Genomic DNA, 12,846 nt, shown 5'->3' with positions numbered 1-12,846 from the left:
TTTTTATTTTCTCCCTAAACTTTTACTTCTCACCCTTTACTTTTAAATAAAAAATAAAAAATATCAAAAAAAATCCCTAAACATAAATAGTAATAATTTTATTTATATCTACTATTTATATTATTAAATTAAATTTCATATTTTATATTATTTATATTATTGAATTTTTTAGTCATATTGAATATTTATATTAAAATTGAACTATTAATGATACCATAAAATATTCGTGTTAAAATTTTATATTGGTATCAATTATTTTATCTTTAAAATAACTTTTATTAAAAATCATATTTTTGCATTTAATATATTTTTTAATTCCAAAATACATAGTGACAAGAATATGAAGATAATTGAAATAATTAAACAAACAAAGAAGCTAACCCGTATATAAAAAATTAATAAATAAATTATGAGGTGATGAAAGTTAATAAAAAAAATTGATTACGGTGGACAAATTTTATTACGATGGGTGACAATGGTTATAAGGATCCAAAATTATTTTTTAAAATTTAAATCGAACAAATATATTTGATTCGATTCGAATTCCATCTCACTCAACTCGATTCGAGAAAATTTCAAATCAAGTTAGGATGATAAAATATGATTCGTCAACTTGATTAACTTGAAATTTTTTCATTTGACTCGATCGAACGCTGACCCCTACTTGAAATGAAAGAAAAGTGATAGAAAAGAAAATAGTGCGGGTGATCATTTTTATCAATCCTTCCAAATTAGAATGATGAGAGACAGAAAATGAGATAAAAGTGTACTTTTGTTCAAATTATACATTTTCCAATTGTTTTTTTTTTCACTTTTCAACTCCACCAATCAATGAAGGGGTATATTCTTTCTAGTTTTTCATTTTTTCTACCATGCACACCTATGAAAAAAATTATATTTTTCATTCTTCTAGTTTTCATCCTTTCAATTTTCCATCTTTTCAATTTTGTTTCCTTCACATTAAGCAAAGCCTTGGTTTTTGACTCTGTGGGTCCTATTGTAGGCTATATTTAAAATCACTTTCAATTAAGTTAAAGTACTTGGAGGTCCTTGTATATAGGGATAGGACCAAATTAATCCATTTATTATTAAATGAAACAATTTAGTCTCTTATACTATTAAAAAGCATAAAATAAATCCAAATTCTAACATAGTTAACATTTACTATATGAAAAATATCTTAAAAATTATTTTTTCTTATTACAATTCAATTCCAAATAAAATATTTAATTTACAAAATCATAAAAAAACTTAAAAAATAATAACTCTATGAACAAGTAAATGGCATTTTTTATATAGTAAATATTAACTTTATTTCAATTTTTCCTTTTTTAATTCTTTTTAATAGTATAAAGATTAAATAATATATAAGCAATTTTAGAGAAACTAATTTGATCAGGTCCCTATAATAAAGGAACCTCTCAAATGCATTCACCTTTTTAATAACATATAAGCAATTTTAGTTAGATTAGGATTTGAATAACCAAGGGGTCGTCCGAAGAGTGAAAACCTCACTAAAATTTTAGGTATAATTTTGGAAAGAAAAGGTTAGGAAGTGGGAGGAGTTACCATTAAACTCAACCTCTTTTATTTAAATTATTACTTAATTATAGTAATTATCAAGTAAAAGTAATTATTTAATAGTAATTACCCAAAAAGAATAAATTTATTTAATTTATTATAAAATTAAGGACTATTAATGAGTAAAATATTTATTTAATAATAAATATTCTAACATTTTCCCATTTAATCTAAATTTTATATTATTTTCCTCAATAATAATTTAAATACCATATGTTTAAGTAGAGTTACACAAGTCAGGACAGTAATTTCTCATTTAATTGAATATTCCCTTTTACGTATTACCATGCAAATTTCCTTTCTCTAAATAAACTCATACATGTGGGAAATCACGTTATGAATAAACCTTCCATGTTTGCTCCAGGTCCTATCCTGATAGTTGTTTTTTCAACCAAATGTATAAAATTAGAACAATAAAATAAACTAAAGAACAAAGTATCTTATAGTGACTTGTTGAATAATCCATTTCAACCACATGATCCTTCAACGACTTTAGCAGCATGCCTTCTGTCTAAGGATCTATTATTATTAGCTTGTTATTTATGTGTTCAATGAGCAACTTCCTAAACCCAATGTGATATTTGATTGCCAAGTACTTAATGTTGATTTGTTTGCTTTAACTTCCACTTTTATTATTCTTAGTAAAGAACACAAGTGTTGTATTGTCACAATATATCCACAAGGGCCTAGAGATGGAATCAATAAGTCTAAGCTCGTAATTAAACTTCTCAATCAAATACCTTTTCGAGTAGTTTCAAAACATTATACAAATTCAACTTCTATAGAATAAAGGCCCTCCAATGTTTGTTTGACACTTCTCTAACATATGACTGCTCTAAGAAACATAAAATACACCTTGATATTGATTACAGAGAATCAACACAACTAGCAAAAATTTGAGTTTGAAGATCTAACGACTTCTAGAATGTTAAGTTTTCCATATGTAAGCATGTTACTTTGGTTCCTTAGAGATATCATTATTTTATTTGCAATTTCCCAACTGTCTAATATAATACTGCTTTGTTATCTTCCTAACATTTTAGCGATAATGCAATGTTAAGTCTAGTATCACGAGCCGCAGATCAAAGCCCATGATGAATGCACACAAAGCATCCCATGGAAGTCAATTAATTAAATGAGGCTAATTTGTCCCACTTGAATTGACTCAATTTGTGGAACATATGAAGAAGCTCATCTACTTGAAGCCTTAATGGCCTAGTGGAACACTCCAGTAAAACTAAAGTTACCAGAGTAAAAATTTTGTAATCTTAAGGGATAAGATTGTATAGAGTTTAAATCTTTTAGGACTCTCATATCGTAGATAGGCATTAATCTCAATCATTAATGTAACTCAATCTGTACCATTGGATCTGGGGAAGCTCAACTATATATAGAGTCATTCCCCTTTATTTGTAATCATTCCATTCATAGTTATTATCGAAAGATGTTTATTGTGGTAAGAACATTGAATTGGTAGATCGAAGTGTTAATGAGACCCCATTGGAAACGTTAGAGGTGCGACAAACTAATATGAAGCTTGTTGAGTTATCAGTAAGGCTACCACCTCTGAGAGATGTGGGTTGTGCATCAAACTTTTTGGGAAAAGTGAGAATGACAAAACGAGTAAATGCAATAAGTCAAGTATTTATCAAACACTTTCCTAGTGTTCTACATTATGACTTACCGTTGGCTTGGCAAAGATATAGGGGCCCTTTTAAAGTTCTGAAGTAAGTAAGTCGAAGGGCTTACAAACCAGAGTTGATGCCTATACTCAATGTTAACCTAGTGTTCAATGTGAGAACACCTAAGCCTAGTTGTTTGGATTTAGGGGATCCCAATCAAGTCAAGTCACGATGGGGGCAAGTAAAAGTAATGGGCTCTTACGAATGAAATGTACAAAAGAGAGAAACTATTCGAGTTAGGTGACAGTGGAGACATAAGCTGAGGCAAATGTTTTAAGGGGCGGAACAACTTGACAAAGAGATTAATTGGGAATTGACTAAGGCATTAAGACAATTCCAAGACAATTCAAGCCAGTGTTATTTTGAGGACAGGGTGAGGGTGTCACGAGAATGGGTGGGGGACAATGTCACGGGTCTCAGATGAAAGCTCGTGAAAAATGCACACGGAACGTCCCATAAAGGTCATTTGATTAAATGGGGCTCATTTGACCCACTTGAGGTAGCTCGATTTGTGGAACATATAGAGAAGTCCATTTATTTGAAGCCTTGATGGCCTAATGCAACACTCTAGTAAAACTAGTTCCTAGGTGTAACACCCTAAACTCGGCTCAGCCGTTATGACTGATGAATTCAGAAAGCTTCATTGGCCACCAGAATTGCCCAGAGAATCTTTTCTTGATTTGAAATGTACTTTTTTTAAACCACTGCGCAATTCGTTCAAAACTAGTAAAATCGAATGTTCAACTATATTTTAAATCTCATTTCAAAAACCATTTGTCCATGAAAATGGTCGAAATAAACTTTCAAAATTAAAAAAATATTTTAAAACTATTGGCTTATCAATTCAAAATAAATGAAATAAATCGTTTATTTTAATATCATAAAAACCGTGCAAATTTCAAGAATCGAAATAAATAATATCTCAATTGTAAACATTCAATCATTTATTTGAAACTATTTCGGATTTCAATTATACTTCTAATTTATTTGTCTTTTTATTCAAAATTGGAGAACTTGGTTATTCGTCATTATTTCGGAAAAAAAACATATTAACTTAATAAATCAAATGTCTTTAGAAAATTCATTTGTAAACATTAATAATTTTGAAAACTAAGTCTAATTTTATTAAAAACTCATTTTTTAGAAATGCAGTGAAAAAATATGTTATTGAAAGATTCTATTTTAAAAATCGAGGTTCAAGCGAAATCTTATCAAATATTAATTTATGCATTTTTTTTAAAACTTAATGTCATGCAAGCAATTTATGCAAATTAGAATGAAACATCCCTAAGATAAAGTCCCATGCCACAGCCTATACTCAAACTTATGACAAACCCAAAATATCAAAATAAAGTTTAATTACTTTAATTTAAAAAGAATTCTGAGAAACTCCTCCAAATGTCATCATCGAATCCTAACCTTGGGGTTATTTGTAAAATCAAAAAACTAAAAGGGGGTGAGCTATAAAGCTTAATGTGAGATTAACATAAACACAATCACATACATATAAACATATACATTATACAATCATAATCATCATATCAATTTCATATAACTCAAATTTTCACACTTATACTATGCATGATCATGTTAATGCACTTTTCGTAAAATGATGCATGTCGAAACCATTTTTTAAAGGGATGTTTGAAAAATAGGGATCGACTTTTGAAAAACGAAAACGGGAGTCGCCACCAACCTTTTTAGGTGTGATTGGATCACCTTATAAAACGTTTTGGTCTATGAAAATTAAGAAAACAGGTTCGGGAGTCGATTACGTACGAAGAAGGATTAGCACCCTCGCGACGCCCAAAATTGGTACCAAATTGAATAGTTTTCTATCTTAATGTCAAAAATTTGAAAGGATTTAAAAATAGGATTCTTTTTTTAAAACCGGAATTATTTAAGTTGAAAAATCGAGATTCCTTAGCTCCGAAATAATACAAACATCACATCCAACATGATAGGACACGATATTCTTAAACTCTCGTAATTGAAATCATCTCGTGATTTACAAAATCTATTTAGAAGGATACTTTAGGCATTTGGACAAACGGGAAATCACAACCCAGCATGTTAGGGCACTATTTCTCGAATTCCTAAATACGAAAAATATTGCCTCATTTTAGAAAAACTTTTGGATAAAATATGAAAATTAAATGAATTATATTTTTTAAAATAATGATTTGAATAAAAAATAATTTACTAAGAGTAATACTAAAAAAATTATTAAAAAATGAAAGAGTTTGATATAATACTAAAATTATTTAAAAAAATTAAAATATATAAAAAAAATTAGGGAAACATGGATTAAATCAAAATAAAAAGGGTTGAAAAACGAAGATGAATAAAGAATAAAATAAGAACAAACCGTAGAAAATAAGAACGTAAGAGGGAGAGAAATTTGAATGAAAGCTCTCAAAAAATTTTATTGTTTCCCAAAACTCCAGTGTGTTTACAATGAAGGGAGAGGCCTCTATTTATAGTTGAACCTCCTCAAATCCAACGGTATAGATCAATTACATCAACGGTTAAGGTTAAAAGGTATCTACAAATTAAATCTCTAAGATTACAAAATCATATCTTCTAAGATTGCATATCATATCTAAGATTGCAATCATATCTAAGATTGTATCATATCTAAAATTGCATATCATATCTAAGATTGCATATCATTGAAGATTATATTTCCATATGAGTCAAGCTTGTAGATGGGCCTTAAATCTTATCAAGTAATGGGCCATTCCAATCGGGCCAAATTAGATTTGTAATTCTGGACTGAACTTGGACTTCGTTTTTTTTTGGGTTTATTATTTTTTTGGGGGCTTATTTCTGGGCCCGGGCAAAATTGAGTGTCTACAGCTGCCCCTCTTTGCTCATTGCTGTGTAACAGGAATAGAGCAAAGACTATAAAAGGACCAATTTTGCCCGGGCTCACCGAGTCTTGAGTTCTTGATCCTTGATCTTCTTTAAATGGCCTCTTGACGGCTTCAATCTGCTTCACTGCAACTTAGGAAGGCAATATCTGCTATCTTTGGTCTGCTCCCTGTCTAATACAGAGACGCCAAATTTGTTATCTTCGATCTGCTCCTCGTCTAATACAGAGACGTCAAATCTGCTTCTTCAATCTGCTCCCCGTCTGATACAGAGATGCCAAATCTGTTATCTCCGATTTGCTCCCCGTCTAATACAGAGATGCCAAATCTGTCATCTTGGATCTGCTTCGACGTAAACACATGAAGGTCAGATCTGCTATGTCTTCAATCTGCTCCCCGTCTAATACAGAGACGCCAAATCATCTTGGATTTGTTTCAAAGAAGGTCCAATATGTTATGTCTTCGATCTGCTCCCCGTCTAATTCAGAGATGCCAAATCATCTTGGATCTGCTTCAATGAAGGTCAGATCTACTGTGTTTTCGATCTGCTCCCCGTCTAATACAGAGATGCCAAATCATCTTGGATCTGCTTCAATGAAGGTCAGATCTGCTATGTCTTTGATCTGCACTCTGTCGAATATGGAGATGCCAAATTTGTTTCTTCGATTTGTTCTTTGACAGTATAGAGATGCCAAATCATCTTAGATCTGCTTCAGCGTAAACACGTGAAAGCCAAATCTGCTATGTCTTCGATCTACTCCTTGTCAACGCAAGGATGCCAAATCATCTTGGATCTACTTCGATGTAAAAACATCCGAAGGTTAGATCTGCTATGTCTTCGATCTACTCATCGTCTAATACAGAGATGCCAAATCATCTTGGATCTGCTTCAATGAAGGTCAGATCTGCTATGTCTTCGATCTCCTCTCCGTCGAATATGGATATGCCAAATCTGTTTCTTCGATTTGTTCTCTGACAGTACAGAGATGCCAAATCATCTTAGATCTGCTTCAGCGTAAACACGTGAAAGCCAAATCTACTATGTCTTTGATCTACTCCTTGTTAACGCAAGGATGCCAAATCATCTTGGATCTACTTTGATGTGAAAACATCCGAAGGTTAGATCTGCTATGTCTTCGATCTGCTCCCCGTCTAATACAGAGATGCTAAATCATCTTGGATCTGCTTCAATGAAGGTCAGATCTGCTATGTCTTCGATCTGCTCTCTGTCGAATATGGAGATTCCTCGATTTGTTCTCTGACAGTACAGACATACCAAATCATCTTAGATCTGCTTCAGCGTAAACACGTGAAAGCCAAATCTGCTATGTATTTGATCTGCTCTTCGTCGAATATGGAGATGCCAAATATGTTTCTTCGATTTGTTCTCTGACAGTACAGAGATGCCAAATCATCTTAGATCTGCTTCAATGAAGGTCAGATCTGCTATGCCTTCAGCCTGTTACCCTACTGCTTAGGGGGTTAAGGCGCATCAATCTTCATTGTCCCTTGAAGGGCATAACCTGTATAATGTGTATGAGTTCATGCCTAATGATTAGGATACTATGATCGAAGTGAGTCAAATGCTCCTAATTAAACCTGTTTAATGCAAAATGTTTATGAATATGACCCCTATTCTAGACGTCACCACTCATTCTTTTGTCGAAGTTTATCCTTATTTCTCTCGAAGTATCATTCCTACTCAGCCTGTGGATTTGTACCATTCTTCAAATGCTATGACCCACCAAAAATATCTGTAAGATGATCTTCTCTTAGGATCGAATCGTTTGATTTGTCCAATCATCATTTTGGACTAAAGAAAGAATTTCCTCAGTTCTTTCAAACCTCACTTACGTGAATTCTTCGAACAATTGTTCAGTTTTAGTTTCTTGTATTATCTAGAAATTTTTAGAGTAATGAGCAAAACTTCATTTATGAAAATTATTTAGTTCATCTATCATTATTTTAATACAACATATTTTAAGAATAATGAAGATGAATTTAATCTTGAGAATAATTAGATTTGAATAAATTTGTCAAAAATACAAAGGAAATTAATCTGAAAGCCTATCTTTGAGAAGAAAAAGAATCTAAAGATAGCAAATAGGACAAAAGTTAGATGCCTTAGATATCGCCGCTTGAGCGTTTATATGCCAGTTCCATGGAGAAGAAAAAGAATCTAAAGATAGCAAATAGGACAAAAGTTAGATGCCTTAGATATCGCCGCTTGAGCGTTTATATGCCAGTTCCATGAAGACTTTCTTGAATTCAACATGCGTTTAAAAGATCCAAAGTACTTTGTTGATGCCCCAATATGCAACGCGCTTCACTCTTCGTTGAATCAGATATAGCAAGATTACCGTGTGCTCTTCAAAATTTGAGCTGCCATTTCGGGTTTTCAACTCAAAACCCCTTTGGTCACAAGGCGCCCTTTGCGGGTTTTCACCTCGGCCTCTCTATTTTTTTTTTCGAAAACTCAAGACGCCCTTTGTGGGTTTTCACCCTGAATTCTTCTCTCTTTTTGACAAAGTAATTTTTGACTGAGTCTGGATTTACTGGATTGGGCAAACTCTTCCCATCCATTTCTGTTAAGATCAATGCACCTCCAGAGAAGGCCTTCTTCACGACATATGGCCCTTCCCAATTTGGCATCCATTTTTCTCTAAAGTCCTTCTGAATAGGGAAGATCTTTTTCAGCACCAGATCCCCCTCGTGGAATTCTCTTGGTCGCACTTTTTTGTCGTAAGCTCGCATCATTCGCTTCTGATACATCTGACCATGACGAATGGCCTTTAGCCTTTTTTCCTCAATCAAGTTCAACTGATCATATCGCAATTGTATCCATTCAGCTTCATTCAACTTTATCTCTGACAAGACTCAAAGAGACGGTATTTCCACTTCAATGGGTAACACTGCTTCCATCCCATAAACCAACGAGAAAAGAGTTACCCCGGTAGAGGTTCTGACAGACGTTCGATAAGCTAAGAGTGCAAATGGTAACTTCTCATGCCAGTCTCTGTAGGTTTCAGTCATTTTCCCCACTATCTTCTTGATGTTTTTGTTAGCAGCTTCCACTACCGCATTCATCTTTGGGCGATACGGCGAAGAGTTATGATGCTAAATCCCGAACTGGCTGCAAACTTCTGCTATCGTTTTGTTGTTCAAGTTTAATGCATTGTCTGATATGATCCTTTTAGGCATCCCATACCGACAAATAATCTCTTTCTTCAAGAAACGACTTACAGCCGACTTAGTAACATTCGCATAAGAAGCAGCCTCTACCCACTTCGTGAAGTAATTAATGACCACAAAAATAAAGCGATGCCCATTTAAAGCTTTTGGTGATATTTACCCAATTAAATCAATGCCCCACATAGAAAAAGGCCATGGAGAAGTCATAACATGTAAAGGTGAAGGTGGTACATGAATCTTGTCTCCATAAATCTGACATTTATGGCATTTTTTGGCGTAGTTGATACAATCCCCTTCCAAAGTAAACCAATAATATCCAAACCTCATGATTTGTCTAGCCATCGTGAAACCATTAGCGTGCGTCCCACAAATACCCTCGTGAATTTCTTCCAAGATTAACTTAGCTTCTACGGCGTCAACACATCTCAACAGTACTTGGTCCTTTCTTCTTTTGTACAAGATGTCCCTATCCAAAACGTAGTCGCAGGCTAATCTCCTTAAAGTTTGCTTATCATTTTCAGTTGCCTGTTCTAGGTATTTACGATCCATCACATATCGCAATATATCCTGATACCAAGTGTTATCATCCTTTTCTTCTTCCTCAATGTTACAACAGTGAGCTGGAGCCTCGAAGATACTCATCTGAATGGGTCTTATCTCCTCCTCTTTATTCATTTTAATCATTGAAGCCAAGGTTACTAGAGCATCTGCCATATGGTTTTTGTCTCATGGGATATAATTGAAAGTGATGTCATCGAACTCCTCAAGTAACCCCAAAACTACCTTTCGATAATTGATCAATTTAGGATCCCTTGTCTCCCATTCACCTTTAAGCTGGTAAATTACCAACGCGGAGTCTCTATAAACTTCCAAGGTTCTTATTCTTCGCTCTATAGCCGCTCGGAGTCCCATAATGCACGCTTCATACTTGGCCATATTGTTTGTGCAATCAAAATCCAACTTGCACGTGAATGGATAATAATCACCATTTGGGGATACCAAGACTGCCCCAATTTCATTTCCCACTGCATTGGATGCCCCATCAAAGCTCAACTTCCAAGAATAATCCTCTGTAGCTGTTACACACATCAACTCCTCATTTGGGAAATCAAAATTCAATGGCTCATAGTCTTCTAGAGCTCTACTAGCCAGAAATTCCACTATCGCACTTCATTTTATAGCCTTCTAGCTCACATAAACTATGTCAAACTCTGAAAGCAGAATTTGCCACCTCGCCATTCTTCCATTTAAAACTGTTGACTCCATCATATACTTCAGAGGATCAAGTTTTGAAATAAGCCAAGTAGTATGATACAACATATATTGCCTCAACCTTCGAGTCGTCCAGATTAAAGCACAGCACAATTTCTCAATTGGCAAATATCTCATCTCACACTCTGTGAATTTCTTGCTGAGGTAGTATATCGCCTTCTCTTTTCTTCCCAACTCGTCATGTTGGCCAAGCACACATCCCATAGAATTGCTAAACACTGATAAGTACAGAATTAATGGTCTACCTAGATTAGGTGGAGATAACACAGGAGTATTTAACAAGTATTGCTTAACCTTATCGAAAACACTCTGGCATTCCTCATCCCAAGTACCTTGGTTGTGTTTTCTAAGGAGGCGAAATATAGGGTCACATTTATCAGTTAATTGTGAAATAAACCGAGCAATATAATTCAACCTTCCAAGAAAACCTCGAACTTCTTTCTGAATACGCGGTGAAGGAAAATATTATATGGCTCTAACTTTGTCTGAATCAACTTCTATTCCTTTATCACTGACCACAAAACCTAGTAACTTCCCCGACCTGGCTCCAAAAGTGCATTTTGTCGGATTAAGTTTTAACTGAAACTTCCTTAATATCAATAATAGTTTCTTTAAAACCTCAATATGTTCCTCATCTATTTGAGATTTGGCAATCATATCATCAACATACACATCAATTTCCTTGTGCATCATATCATGAAATAAGGTCACCACAGCCCTTTGGTATGCTGCCCCTGCATTCTTTAGCCCAAAGGGCATTACCTTGCAACAGAAAGTCCCCTACAAGGTTATGAATGTGGTTTTGTCCATGTCTTCAGGATGCATCTTTATCTGATTGTACCCTGAAAAACCATCCATGAAGGAGAACAACTAATATCCCGCTGTGTTGTCTACCAAAGTGTCTATGTGAGGCAGAGTGAAATTATCTTTTGGGCTAGCTTTGTTCAGATCCCTGTAATCAACACACATTCGTATCTTCCCATCCTTCTTAGGAACTGATACAACGTTGGCTACCCATTCAGAATACTTCACCTCTTGTAAGAATCCTGCATCGAACTATTTCTTGACTTCATCCTTTATTTTTAATACGATATCTGGTCTCATTCTTCGCAACTTCTATTGAACTGGTTTACAATCCTGTCTTATTGGAAGACGATGCACCACAATATCAGTATTTAACCCTGGCATATCTTGATAGGACCATGTGAAGATATCATTGAACTCATGTAACAACTCAATCAGTCATTGCCTTATATCATCAGCAATATGAGTGCCAAATTTCACCTCTTTCCCTTCCTCTAGGGCTACATTCTCTACTGCCTCTTTCTCATATGGCATGATTTGTTTCTCCTCCTGTTTCACCATCCTCAAAAGATCTAGAGACACATCACAATCCTGGACATCTTCAAAATCCTGTGATTCCTTTAAACACATGTCTTGCTCATGAGAGAAATCAGGATTTGTAATATCAATACTCATGTCATTGATATCTAGGGATCTGTGAAGTATAAAGAATATACAAAGAATGAATGAATTTAAGAATGATTATTTATGTGCTATGAATGAAAGAATAAGAAATGCCAAAATTTAACGGAATATTGTTTGATAAAAATGAAACAATACTCGTAAAAATTGATAAAAGTTATGCTTTATTAAAAAATAATAGATGATTGTAAGCCCATTTCACAAATGAAATCCTATTACTCCTAGGCTCTAGAGTAACAAGAATGTTTTGAAAATTACTTTGAAAAATTCCTAAAGACTACAGGAAGTTCCTCCACAGTCTAATTATTCAGAGAGCTTCCCGGTTCGTAAGGGCGAATGCCCTCAAGGTTTCCTTAATCAGTCCCTTCTATGGCATTAATGGAATGATTTTCATTTCCAAACACCCCCATCTCCAGGTAAGCTATCCCTCCTGATACAAAAGTCTAGGATATGTAAGGGAGCGTCTTCTTTTCGCTCAGCTGTGACCCTCTTCTCTCTTTCTCTCTTTCTTTCTCTTTTTAACCTTAATTAGGGTCTTTTTATGGATTTAAATGCATGTGATGTGATGCAATGTGAATGCATGTATGCAAAAGAAAAGGAGATGTTGATTTTGAATTCAATTCCATTAGAATAATTTTTCTAGAAAACAAATTTCTTTACATGAAAATAGATTACATATGCGGTCTTGCCCTTCATAGTCCAAGTAAACGCTGATCTTTTCTTCATGGTTGAATCCTGTAAATTCTCCAAAAGATGCCTTT

Source organism: Gossypium hirsutum, chromosome A01 (assembly GCF_007990345.1).
Source record: "Gossypium hirsutum isolate 1008001.06 chromosome A01, Gossypium_hirsutum_v2.1, whole genome shotgun sequence".
Lineage (NCBI taxonomy): Eukaryota > Viridiplantae > Streptophyta > Magnoliopsida > Malvales > Malvaceae > Gossypium > Gossypium hirsutum.
This window is presented reverse-complemented; position numbering follows the sequence as displayed.